Below are 13,716 nucleotides of genomic sequence, written 5' to 3'. Positions count from 1 at the left end.
CATAACAAACCAGAGGATGATCAGAATAACCTGGGATTGAGCTACACAGAGATTAAGGACATGCCTGCACTTTGCAGTGGAGCATGGTAAAACCAGTTTTAGGGAATCTCTGTTTGTGCCTAATAAGGTGCCACAAGCTGTTTCGCCCAACACATGGTGCTATGTCAAAACACAACTCACGTTCAAAGAACCAGGGGTAGTTAGGGGTAATTGCCCTGGCACAGCTATTTTGCTCCTGGTTTTGGAGCTGACTTGCAGCCTCCCCATAGGCTTGCTTAGAACAGTGTGTAGAATTCCCTGCTCAAGGTCATACCAGAAATCAATGGCAGAAGCATGAAAAGAGCCCAGCTGTCTTTAATTCACCGCAGTGACCAGATGTTCTCCTTCCCAAGCACAACCACCCCCTTTTCCCAGCACGCATAAAGTGTTGGAGAAGCTGCACAACTTGTAACACAGGCAGAGAAAAAGCAGCACAGGTGAAACTTAATCACCAGAGCATCACTCCACCAACAAACTGTCCTAATCCAGGACCATGGAAAATCTGGCCCTTTGCCTCTATCACCATGATGGATCTGTACAAATAAGTCACACCTGTACTAAACAGTGGAGAATTTTGTTTAATAAATGCAGTTTTTGGTTGACTACACACAGCCATGTTTGCTGGTACCAGAGCCCTGAGGGGCAGCCCCTGCTCGGGGTGGCACAGCAATAAATTCCAAGTTTACCCAGTCACTGCTGAGTCTCCACTGGAGATCCTTCACTTCTGTGGCAAGCAGCAGGATCTGACTCTTAATACATGAACTAGTGACACTTAATGCCTAGAAGGAGAAATCCAGTTATCTGCAGCCACTAAAATAACACTCTGCAGCTTGTCATACTCAGTCCAATTTGTTCCACAGTTTCTCAGAGACACTAGGGGAATACTCCATTCTCCAGTTCAGCAAGCTTCATCTACAGTATATTGCTTCCTAAAGAGTTGCTACAGTGGCAAAGAAAAAGAATAGAGGCTTAAAACAAAACTACAGGCTTTCCACCATGACTGCCACCAACTTCTGTTACTGAATTTAAATCTAAAGCCATTTTCTTTTTGAGATAATTGCCAGTTTCTTCTGTTTTCTCAAGCTGCTTGCTTTGGTACAGTTCTGCACTGATTTATACTTGCTTTTGACTTCACTTGATTAGGTGTAAGTGATGGAAAAAATGGCTTTAAATTTCACTGCTTTAAACACTTCTTGAACCCATAGATAACATAGGCAGACAAACTTTCTAAGTTATTGTCGTCCTTGTTTCCCTGAAATCACAGGTAGTTGAAACCATTCTGTCGTTTCTTGGGGGTTTTTTTCCATGCACAAACAAAATTCATATCCTTTCAGCTTAAGTTATTTTTAGATTGTGAGATGCAGGAGTAAATACAATGACAAAGCACAGTGGGTTTCTTTTAATACATTTGGAGCAAAACCAAGATGGAGCTGTTTGCAGCACACAGCAGACTCCCAGAAAATTGCAGTCACAGTAGATGGCAGATGTAATAAATTTCCATGCCTCCAGCCAGAACATCCAAGCTCTGATTTCTCTGCCCCAAACCAGCAGAGTAAGAGGGAGTTCTGATGAAAGGCTCTTTTTGGGACTGTTTTTCTTCAATTCATTGCCACTGACAAAGAATTCCTCCTGATCTTGTAAAAGCTCTTTGTGTGAAGTTTGTTTGGCAGCTGCTGGCACAGAGGGGAAACAAGGACAACTCTCCCATTCCCCAAAAACATCTCAAGGCTCTCACGAGCAGCACCAGGATTTCTGAAGACACTGTGAAGGTAACAGAGCACTTCCAAGGGTGATTACCACAGCAAGAGTCAAGTGAATGAACACTCAGGAAGAAATGACCAAAGGAGCCATTCAATTTTTCTTTGGAGTGCTTTGTTTCATAAATCTTCAGGCAAGCCATCAACTTTTCCATTTTGGAAATCAAATCTCAACTTCATTCTGCTTGCCAGTAACAAAACAAAAGATGCTCTATGTCTGCCCACGGAGCCCATCACATGGCCTGCAGCTATGCCATCTCTTCTGGGTGCTGACACTGAAAAAGAATTAGAGCACAGAAGAAATGCTTTTGATGATGTGCGAACCCCAGAAGGATCCAGACCACACTAATTTAAGCTCTCTGTGCTTACAAGGAACAGCTCTTACTGTGGGTAGTTACAAACTAGAAGAGAGTTCCTTCAGTGGGAAGAATTTAACAGCTTCTTCCCTGAAGGCTCTTTTAAAATCATGTTAAGGAAAAGAAGAAATCAATAAATACACTTGTTGGAGGAGGAATTCAGAAGCTGTGTCCCTGCTGAGGCCAGTCCTGCTCCAGGGAGCTTGAAGATGGACCCAAGGTAAGGACTCTCACCTCAGCAATACAGTGAGGTTTGACTTCACCCATGAAGACATCTTAAAAATGTAAATAAATTTGCATGTTCCCCATTTTGATTGGATGTATGGGTTTGGGGAACTCACCCTGTCCCTGACTGGAAGTCTGGAGAGTGGATTTTACCTGGCATCAGTCACACTCTTTGTGTGAAAGCCTTTTATTACTAAAAATCTGCCTGTACTGCTCCTTATAGTGCTGATCCCATGATAAGTATTTCAAACCCATTTGTTTTGTTCATTGTTTTTTAAACTGAAGGGAAACATGAAAAAAATACCAAAACCCACAAGAAACCAAGCTTTCCACACAGAGCCCAGTGCTGAGCTGCAAACGTCTGCATGCCTGGGATGGACTCCTCAAGCCCTCCACATTAGCAGGCAGCAAATGTCCCCTGAATGTGCCACCTGGCACGGCTGCTCGATGCTTTCTAATCCTCCTGGAACAGCATTTTCCAGACAACTCCTATCACACACTGAGCAGTCTCCTTATGTTTGCAAAATGAAGTCAAATTGGTTTGACATCTCCTGAAAGAAGCCTTTATCATCAAAATCTGGCAGAAGAAAAAGACAGGGCTTGTTCCTGACCTAATGGTTTCCCTCCTGCTTCAGGTAAATTCTTACACTGGGAGACATTTGCATCTCAGAGCTGATTTTTCCTGCATACAGAACCAATTCTGTGCAAAAAACATCCAGAACAGCATTGCATAATAATGGAAAAAATGTCAGTTTTCTCGTCTATCCAAGCTGTGCTGAAGGCAGACAAGTTTACAGCAGCCCTTGCTTCTGCACGTCTCCAAGTGCCTCCCTGATTTATGGCACAAAGAAACTCCGAGTCAGAGCTGATTTAACTTACTCTGCTCTGGCAAAGCTGCAGGAACTTTGGCAGCAGCTGGAGCTGCAGAGCTCTAACCAGGGCTGCTGTTACTCATCTATGTTTCTGGTATTTCCATGCACTGAAGTTGTTTCCTGCTGGGCACATCTGCTGCAGTTATGGCCTCATTCTACCACCGTGGAGAAGACATTACTGTGTTTTCCTGAGCAGGAGCTACTAAGCTCTGACTATGAGTAAAGGCAGAACGTGTGGCCTCAAAATGAGAGGGGCCTGCTTGGAAAACCTGACCCCCAGTGAGCTCACAGCGGCTGCTGTGGGAATTTTGACTGGCAGGTTTTGCTATGGAGTCCAGCCTAGGAGCAAAGAGAAAGGTGAGATAAAAATGAGGTAAATTTATGGGTTTCCACAAGTAATTAAAAGGTTTTCCTAGACATCAATTACATAGAGACACCTACTGATGGACACTTTTAATCCTCTATACTGGAAGCCAATTTTCTGGAGGCTACATATTACCCATTTTTTTACAGAAGAGTTGTGCCCCAAGCGGAAGCAACAAAACAGATCTTGTGATTAACGTGCTGGTAAATTCCATGAGGAAAGAATGACTCTTGCTACAGACGCTTGTCAGGAGTTTGCCACATGCCTCATTTTCCCACCTATAACCTGACAACTGGAATTCTCCCATGTCCCGTTGTCAGTGAGGATGGCAATGTCCACACTGGACAGGAACTATTTTTTATTTGTGATTACATCACACTGTGCTGAAGGATGTTCCAGTTCTGGCCTCAAGGGATAATAAAACTCCTCCAAGGATGACCTTGTCTTCTACCCCCCAATTTCCTCCTTATCTCAGCGGCATGTGCAAAAGTAACATTTTTGCACATGGTTGGAGTATTGTAGGAATTCTTTAATTACTTCTGAGCCCAGCTATTTGCAATTCAGAAGCTTGTGTTACAACATTAAAAGGCTTTGACAAAGTAATGTGGAATTTCTAGAGGAGCTTCCAACAGCACAGTTTCTTCTTTTCATCTTCTATTTCAAGGAAGAGTGACAGCAAAAGTTAAATGCTGTTTTTATTTAGTGCTGTTTGATTGAGAGATTAAGGCTTGAATTTCTAATTTGAAGAGCAATTCTCAATGGAGATGCAGTATTTGTCTCTATTAAGGACAAGGTGCCCCTGAAATTGCAATCTGCTGCTCTTCAGAAGTTTTAAATTTCAGGAAATTATAGCTTTTTACCTTGTTTAAAAAAAAAAAAAAGTAGTTTTATGATACCAGAAGTGCCTAACAGAGGATATACATATGTTTCAAATAAAAAAGGTAACCCATATAACCTTCAAGCAAGGCGCCTCTTCCAGCCACCAGCAGCCTCCCAGTAAAGCAGCTGTTGATCTTATTTCATGGCCACCTCCCTTCATAGCATGTAAATCCTGTTACCTGCAGTTGTACTTCCCATTCTCAAACCAAATCTTTTCCAGTTCCTCACCCCAATTCTGCTGTGTAGCAAAATGGAATGTGGGGATAATTATGAGGCAGACATTTAGAAACAGTCTTAAATCTCCCAGACATTATCTCCATGAGGAAACATTCTGCAGCATCCTCATGCCAAAGGACCTCATCTCTTCTTCCTCCAGTGCCCAGAAAAACCAGATCTCTTCCTGCAGACTCCTGTAGGGGTAGTGAAGATGTGGAAAATGAAATTTTTTCCACCAGGCTACAAGGGGTGATGTCCCATCACCACCTCAGCTTGTACACAGAAAACCAGCAGTGAAGCTTGAGTTTGTTTTTCACCTGAAGAAGCTCAGAGCTGTGTCCCCTGCTCCAGCTGTCACACAGCTGTACCCTGAGCTGGCAGAGCAGAGAGAGCCTTGGCTGAGCTGCAGAACCACAGCCATGAGATCCCAGAGAGCAGAGACCTCCCTGGCTCCCTTGTGAAGGGTGGCTTGATCTCAAAGGATGCAATTACAGCTCGACATGACTGATCCTCACCATTACAGACCCTGAGACACACACACCTGTCAGACTTGTCATCTGTCACCCAAACAAAATGCCAGTGACCTACAGACAGAGCTCCCCTCACCCAGCAGATTAATTCATTATAAAATAGATGCACCCAATATGATGGTTGCAATTAACTCATGGAACTGTCAGAGCTTTCAAAAACATAAGTCAGGCTAGAGAGAGGAGGAAATGACAGACAACAAGACGACCCCAGACATTTCAAATGGGAAAAAAATGTTTCAGCCTTATTCACAATAAAATAATTTCTGTCTGGAAAGCACTGTGACTATTTATATTAAATATTGTGTTAAACTCTGTATAAAGCACCTGCTCCAGGCCATAGCAGCTTGCATCCTAAATTGAGAAAAAGTGGTGGTTGTCACCCTTATTTTACAGATGCAAGATACAGTCACAGAGAGAAGAGGTGGCTTTACAAAACAAGCACGACAAACACATTAACTGAATTTGAGCTCAGATGGTGTATTGGAATGTTTTAACTGAAAGCCTTCCCTTTCCTGTCAGTGAATTTCCCAAATGCATACACCTAAGTTCCTGTGGCTTTCACTGGATTCACAGATTTGGATTCCTTCTGTTTCTACCAAATTACATAGGCTTTCCACTAATAAGAAAATCTACCAAGGCTGTTAGAACTTATTTCTCTCTCTTTCCATTTCCTTAAGGGAACCTGACTCCAGGCATCAAATACAAAGGCAGTTCTTGTGGGGACTTTCAAAGCTGCTTTCATGTCTGCTGCTCTTTGTGCTGAAGTAACAGGCTGAATTACTGCTGGAACGGGAGGATGGGCAGAGCCTGGATCCAGGCAGTGTGGAGGTGTTCTCGGGCAGCAGCCACAGGCACTTTCCCTGCACAGAGCAGGCAGGATGCAGACAGGGAGGCTCCCTGCCCTCAGCTGAAAAGTTGTCTCACAACGTTGCTTGCTCCTTCCCTGGGATGTGTTTTTTTTGTGGGGTATTTCAGTTTTACTGGCAGGCAGACTCCGGAGAGTGGCTGATTTCCACTGCCCTGAGAGCATATCCTGAGAATCACATCTCTACAGTGACTGCTTGCACTATGGAAGCAGCAGATAAGTATTATAGGATGGAAATTAGATGAATCCTACGTTGGTTTTTTTCTGAGTACAAGGAAGTAGCAGCTCTACCCTCATTTGGTCCCACTGATACTGGGTAAGGTGGTTGGAGAGCCTGGGCTGCTTTGGATGGACTCCACTGCAGGGCACCACAGGTCTGCTGGAGCAGGAAGTTTATAGAGCAGGCTCTCCATGCTAAGTAAAATTATAACAACGTCTGGCATTCTGCCTCTAGCACAACCTAAAACGAAGCCTCCTAAACTGATGCTTCAGAGGGCAACAGAATAAATAAACCTCTTAGCAATATGTCTAGCCAACCATACAATGCTTTACATGAAGAAAAACATCTTTCCTGAGCCCAATAGGAAATCACTTTGTGCCCTGAAGCATGAGATTTGTTTACCCTTAACTTAACATGCATAATGCTAGTTTTGTCTTTTTGCAATGAAATTATCCATTCTCTTTATAAATCTGGCTCTTCAGATTCCCCTGAAGAAGCTTATGGCATAAGCTGGAGAAATAAACCACTGGAATGAAACTGTGAGGGAAATTACTGTTATTCCTCCTAAACTACCTCCCCATCTATAGACATTGGACGAAAGTTCACACACACATGCAGGTGAGCACTCTCCTGAGCAGTATTTTGCTGCTAAGGGTGGCACATTAAAGTGTTGGCTAAATAACAAGATATATTTCATATTTAATTCTCCTTGAAATGCAGCATGAAAAGTGCAAATAAGAAAACTGAAAACACAGGTCTGCATTTAACACTGAAATATCTGGGTGTTTTTCTTCTTGTGTTCAAGACAATTTTGGAGGCTGAAGTAAGAAATACCATGGACCCTTCAGACAGACACCAATCCTTAGTGCAGGGGGACACCCCCCTGGGGGTCATCATCTCGTCGAGTGAGACAGATTCCATTGCACATTTTAAAGATCTATATTTTCGTAGAGGAGACACTGCTTCTGCAGTACAGCTGGGGACTTTCACGACAAGATTCCTTTCCAGAAATGTGGATTTACACCCAAAGATTAATTTGTTTGAAATCAAAACTCATGTGCTCTTTTTCTCTTCTTAGAAGCTGCTTGCAGAGGTGAAAGAACTTCCTTTTGAAGGCTCTCCAGTGAGAACTGAAAACATCATTCCAGAGAGGATGAGTGCTGTTAATCCACAGGTGATATACCTGTCAGTATTGACGAGAACAATATTTGCTGAAGGGCATAACAAATATCTCTCATATTCACATGCAAACAGCAGTGCAGGAGGGTAAACAGCATGGTCAGAGTAGCACAGCTTGTTTTTTTCCTTTCTTGTACCTGTTGATGTGCTGTGGCTGGGTATCTCCATTGCATTCCTGGTATTCAGTCTTGCAAGAACTTGTTGCAGTTCCCAAGGACATAATTTCCATTACAAATAGGGAGTGCACTGTAGAAAGACACCCAAAAAAGTAAACTAATCATCAGTTGAGGCAATGCAGACACAGTGGGGGTTCAAAAGGACTGCTGCAGCCTGCTGAGGTTAAACTCTCCAGGCTCCTCTTCACAATAAAGAAGGATTGGCCCTCCCAGATGATAAGTCTGAGGAGCTAAATTAAGCTCTTTCTCTGAAGTGCAGGATCTTGATCATTAACTATAATAGGTACATCACCGGCAGTGAACAGGGGCTGCACAGCCTTCACTTTGCTCAGTTCACTCACCAAGTTCAGACCTGGATACAATTCAGAGTATGCAAAGTTGGGAGTCTTGGTCCTACATTGACTATGACCTTCAGGCCATTTCAGAAAGGGATTTAGGACACTTGATTTGGGTGTCTTTTCTTGCCTGGTGCAAGACAACACCAGTGTTTCTACTTTGGTTTTTTTTTTTTAATTTTATTTTTAATTTTTAATTGCTTTTCATCTGGCTGGGCTGGACTGAACTGCCCACACAAGCACCCAGGTGCCAGCACTGGTACAGGGCAGGTGATGGCTCAGTAGCAGTTTGTGTTTAGAGCACCCTAAAGCAGTTAAAAAACCTGCAGCCTCAGGTACTGGAAGTCAGATGATGTCAATATCCTCCTGCTTTTTTTTACTGCCATGAGCATTTGGATCACTGTATCCTTAAACCAGTCTCCTCCAGTCACACTGCTGAATCTCACTCCTTGCCAGTACTCAAGAAAAGGAATTTCAGAGAAAGACAGCCAATATAAAAAATTCATTATTGCTAGAGGATAAGTTCTATAATAAAGGCTTAAGGTAGGATACAAAGCCTAGATGGGGAGAGAATGTCTCCACTGCAGAGCCTGTGCACTGGGAAAGCCAGATAAAGGATGGGAGAAGAACACCTTATCCTTTGTTCAACACAAGGCAAATGATTGGCTTACCTTCCTCTCCATGTCTGCTTTTACAACAAAACCCAGCCAACCAAAACCATGCAAAAAGCCGCTCTCACACAACAATTTTCATTAGAAGTGTTGGTATGTTTATCCCATTACAAATCAGCAAGATCACAGCTAAGCTATCACAGCCAACCAACCCAAATCACAGCTCAGCCACAGGCACCTCAAAGGAGGAAATAAAGACGATTTTCAAAGAATCAGTCATCCAATTAATTCAAGGTTGTTATATTATGTAAATAGACATCAGAGAAGAAAAAAGCCTTAAACTTGTTAACATTCACTCATGCAAATATTGACATCGAATCCAATATGATTACTCCCCTGAGAAATGGTAAGTGTGCACCTGAGTCTCTGTGGACTTTGGGCTTAGATTTCTTGAATAAATAGCTTTCTGAGAATTATTCATTTTGTTATATATTGCACCATCTGTAGGAATACTGATACAGTAATATGAATATTACCGAAATACTGATTTTATAAAATATTCAGCTGGTCTCCTATTACAGGTGAGGGATAAGACATACTCATAAAATGAACTCAGGAAATAGGACAAACAGTCACATTATAACAAATGTTATTTGTTCCCTTGGAGTAATCAAGTTTATTAAAAACAAAGGCTGGTTAATATTTTATATTTGCAAACATCTTTTCCCACTAATGCCCTAAAGCATTTTGCAAGCTACACGCAGACAACATCTTAAGTACAATCCCTCCTCCTGTGCACCCCAGTTGCAAAGCTCTCAGCTGAATACCCAGCTGCCTCCCACACATTGGCAGCCCCTTTGTGAGGCAAAAAATAAACCCATTAAATTTCATCTAAATATTACTGCTGACATCCAGGCTAATTCAAAAAATAAAGGCTGGTCAAAAAACCAAATAACTGCTCCTGCTGAAATGAAGGGAAAGCAGGAAGGGTGGATGTGCTGGTGTCTGCACGGGGGTGCACATATGGATATTCAAAGTGATGGCTTGGGAACCACTACAGGAGAGAAGGTTTGGAGAAGAGGCAGAGACACACATTCAAGCTTTACATTTGCTAGACTGGGACACCTTCTGCTATCCCAAGCTGCTCCAGCCTGGCCTTGGACACTTCCAGGGATGGGGCAGCCACAGCTTCTCTGGGCAACCTCTGCCAGGGCCTCCCCACCCTCACAGGGAAGAATTTCTACCCAATATCCCATCTAACCCTGCCCCCTGTCAATTTAAAACCATTCCCCCCCTTCCTGTCACTCCATCTCTTGTTCAAAGTCCTTTTCCAGCTCTCTTGGAGTACTTTTAGGCACTGGAAGGGCTCTAAAGTCTCCCCGGAGCCTTCTCTTCTCCAGGTGAACATCCCCAGCTCATCCTGCCTCCACAGGTGCTCCAGTCCTCTGAGCATCTTCCTTTTGCAAACAAAGCACCACTAGAGGACAGTGGAAGCTCAAAAATGCATGGCAGAGCCCATGGTGCTGGGAAATAAGCTGGAGATCGGGAGAAATTTGGTGCAGGAACTTCAGTCTGTAAATATCTGCCCACCCCTGTCTCATCTCGTTGCGATCCCGAGTGCAGCAGGTACATCCAGCCAGAGGGATTCCCGGGGGGACAGGGGAAGTGTTGCAGGGCATTTTAAACGGGCTGAGATTAATCGAAATTCACTGCTGGGGAGATGCCCCCCCCCAGCCCATCAACAAGCAGCAGTGGCAACTACTGCAGATGGGTGTGCCATGCCGAAATGCAATTGTTGTGACTCAGAAAAAAATTAATCAGCTAGCAAAAGAGGTGGCAGCTGTTTCTCTGATTCCATTTACATCTCATTTGTAGTGTTTACCTAGTATCTTAGGTGCATTTCCAAACACAGCTAAGAATACCCTAGCTAAGAATACCCGAATGCCCTGGTGTTTCAGTGCCTGGTAAGTAAAAGTAGGTTTAATTTTACGTGACAAACTCTACCGTTTCTTGCTAAACAGCAGGGATACAGATAGAGGAAAAAACCCCAAACATAAAAAGGAAAATAGAAAATCTCTCTTCTGGATTTCAGAGCATATTGCATAAACTCACTCTGGCCATATCTGTTTGCATGAAAGGCTCTATAAAGGATTCCTAGGATTTAAAAGGAGTCATAGAAGATATAAAAGATGTTGCCATAGATCTAAAAACAGGCATGTCAATTAGCTGTGATCCTGAAGAAAGTACTTAGCTAGAAAACACTTCAGGTATTTAACTCTCCAGCACAGCAGTACATATCTCTTGGTTCATCATGTACACATCTTTAAGTGACACTCCTTTAGTGGCAGTGTGACATATCCCTTCTCCTTCAGGGTGGTTCTAGCTTGAGACCTCCCATGGTTTTAGCCCAAGTTTGGTGCCAGCTCTACTGTAATTTCTAATTCTGCTCATGTTTCTCCCATTAATTTAGGACTAACTTACTGCTTGCCAGACAAAATATGCGTAAAAATACATCACAGCTGCCACAGCACCTTTCACATTGCAGTGTCCTGGATGACAACCAGCATCACAATGAAACGGCTGCATTTGGATTTACAGCTGTAGTCACCTGCTATCCAGAGTGGGGATGATCTTTATAGCACAGAGACATAACTGAGTGGCCCGTGGCTCTGCAAGGAGTCAGTGGCAGGAGAGGAACCACAGAGTCCTGTCTTTGGTGCTCTGCTCACTCCCTGGTGGAGGTTTAATGCCACAATATACATGGGAATAGTTCTTAAGAACATTTCTCCACTCTTTTACTGTCAGGGTATGGATCATCCTTCCTGCTCTCCCCATATCATTCTCAGACATGGAACAAAATTTAAAAACCCTATCATGCTATTTTGCGTTTCAATTAAGTACAGTGGACCAGAATCCCAGCGGCTAGGCTGGGATGTGCTGGCACAGCCCCTTATGAGCAGGACAGATCCCAGTCTGCTGTGGTGAAGAGCACGGTGCACTCTCTATGCTTGTACCCTGCTGGGAACACAGGCCAGTCCTCAGACTAAGTTTTGGCTTAGGAGGTGTGGAAAGAATTTGGCAGCTTGTTCCAGTCTCCCAACCTTGCTCACCCTCACATGGAATCACAGCAAAGATCCAAAGCAACAGAGTACTATGCCAATTTCTGCGGGTTTGGCTAAGCAGCTCCCCGTTGGCATTTCCACACACAGCATCTGGATATTTCCTAACAGGGTGGCAGCCCAGGGGGGCGATTTTCAGCCTTCTCTAATTACAATGCTGCTGTCAATGAGTTAATGCCCTTGGGGAGCGGGGAGAGCAGCGCCTCGTGAACGGCTCCCACCCTGGGCGGAGATGAAGCACTGAAAGATGTACAGAGAAATGCAGCCTGCCTTGAAAGTTGAAAATTAAAACATGGACTCTTAAAATTCACATCCTGCAGCTCTCAGGCTTGTTCATGGTTGTCATGGGTTAGCAAGCATAGCCCTGGAAGTGATTTCTTGCAAAGAGGTGCTTACAGCTTCCTCCATGACCTGACAGAACCTATCAACTGGCTAGTTTGAATATTGACAATTTTTTAAGCCACTTAAAATTTTGACTGCCTCTGTGGTCCACATTTAAGAACGGACAAACCCCGGGAAGCCCTCTCTTGCTTCTGGTCTTGGGACAGGTAACTGGGCCCGACCCATGTGGGCCTCAGTGGGCCCAGCCTGGGCCCTGCTCGGTCTGGGCTGGGACCTGCTCGGCCAGGGCCGGGCCAGTACATGGCCATCCTGGAGCCGATGGGCCTGTTCCACCCACAGCCCCCCACAGTCCTGCTCTGTGCAGACGGCGCAGCCCAGCTCCACACCCCCGGTGCGGCCGAAGATTCAGCTGAAGCTGCACCGCGTCCGGAAAAGATCATGTGACCAACAGCGATAAGCGAAATTCCAGCTGCAAGGCCCAGGTGAGATTAACCCTTTTAGTGCTGTAAGTGCTGCAGACATTAAGTAAAGAAAGAAGAGCTGAAAACCTGAGGGAGGAGGAAGAGGAGATGCTTAAAGCTGAAATTCTGTTGTAAAGCTATGGTGGTGATGGACTATGATGTATCAGAGTACCCGTTGTAATATCACGACAGCATGGGGGGTGGAGCGTTCAACTTGTACTTGTGAGCAAAAGCACCTGTGCTAGAATAAGCAAATGCTGAAGCAGCTGTAATTTAATGAGAAGTTTGAACAGGGAGAGATGGAAGTGATGAGGACCCTTTTGCTCCAAATCGGAAGGAAAAGACCTCAGTTCCTAGAGATGCTCCCAGAGATAGTCCTAGAGATGAAGATGATGAGGACCCTTTTTCTCCCAGGGAAGGAGGAGGGCCTCTATTCTTAGAGATGAAGATGCTCCCAGAGATGGGTGAAGAGAACTTTTGTTTTTGAAGAGCTCATCCTTAAAATGGTACCCCAGTAGCTCAAGACTGGACCCTCGAAAACAGTTGTGGGAAAAGCTGTAAGTCGGGGGAAGGGACTCTCACATGCGAGCAGAGAACCAACCCAGGGAGCTGTCTCACTGTGACACTGAAGCCATGAGAGAACTTCTTGTGGAGATGTCTCCATAGCATGAGCAAGAGAGACTCCTCTCCCTAAGTGAACTGAACAAGGTTATTATGGAAGTGGTAAACAGACTGAAAAATCTCAAGGGTAGTCTTTTTACAGTGGGAGAAAGGGGAGAGGTGGGGGGAGGAGAAGTGTTCTGCAGGTGTGGTATGATTTTTTTTTTTTCCTTCCTTTTAGGTCTGTTAATAAACATTATATTCTTTTAAGTTTGTGCCTGCTTTGCTTTCTCCTAATTCTTATCTCACAGAAAGTAAATAAGTTAGTGATAATTTGAACAGAACCATTACAATGGTGAAGACAGGAATAAATGTAGGAAAACAAAGCAAACCAAAGTGAAAATTGGAGGGCAAATGGATTTCTGTTTTTGCTTTAAAAGCACTGTTTATGGAGCAGAAGGTCAAAGTCATGACCTCTTGACAAAAATACCTGCCAGATGTATCTAAACAATGGCAATGGACTTGGTATTTGTACTGAATATGTGATGGGTGAGTCAAGAGACACAACCC

At 43.9% G+C, this 13,716-nt stretch overlaps 1 long non-coding RNA gene across 1 annotated transcript; it reads left to right on the top strand.

Moving 5' to 3' along the window:
- The first annotated feature begins 1,783 nt into the window (after nucleotides 1-1,783).
- LOC109145719 lies at nucleotides 1,784-12,096 on the top strand. The gene is made up of 3 exons (XR_002047374.3): nucleotides 1,784-2,372; nucleotides 7,402-7,497; nucleotides 11,095-12,096. It is a non-coding gene; the product is annotated as an uncharacterized LOC109145719 (long non-coding RNA).
- Nucleotides 12,097-13,716: the final 1,620 nt, after the last annotated feature.

This window comes from Corvus cornix, chromosome 18 (assembly GCF_000738735.6).
Source record: "Corvus cornix cornix isolate S_Up_H32 chromosome 18, ASM73873v5, whole genome shotgun sequence".
Lineage (NCBI taxonomy): Eukaryota > Metazoa > Chordata > Aves > Passeriformes > Corvidae > Corvus > Corvus cornix.
This window is presented reverse-complemented; position numbering and strand designations above follow the sequence as displayed.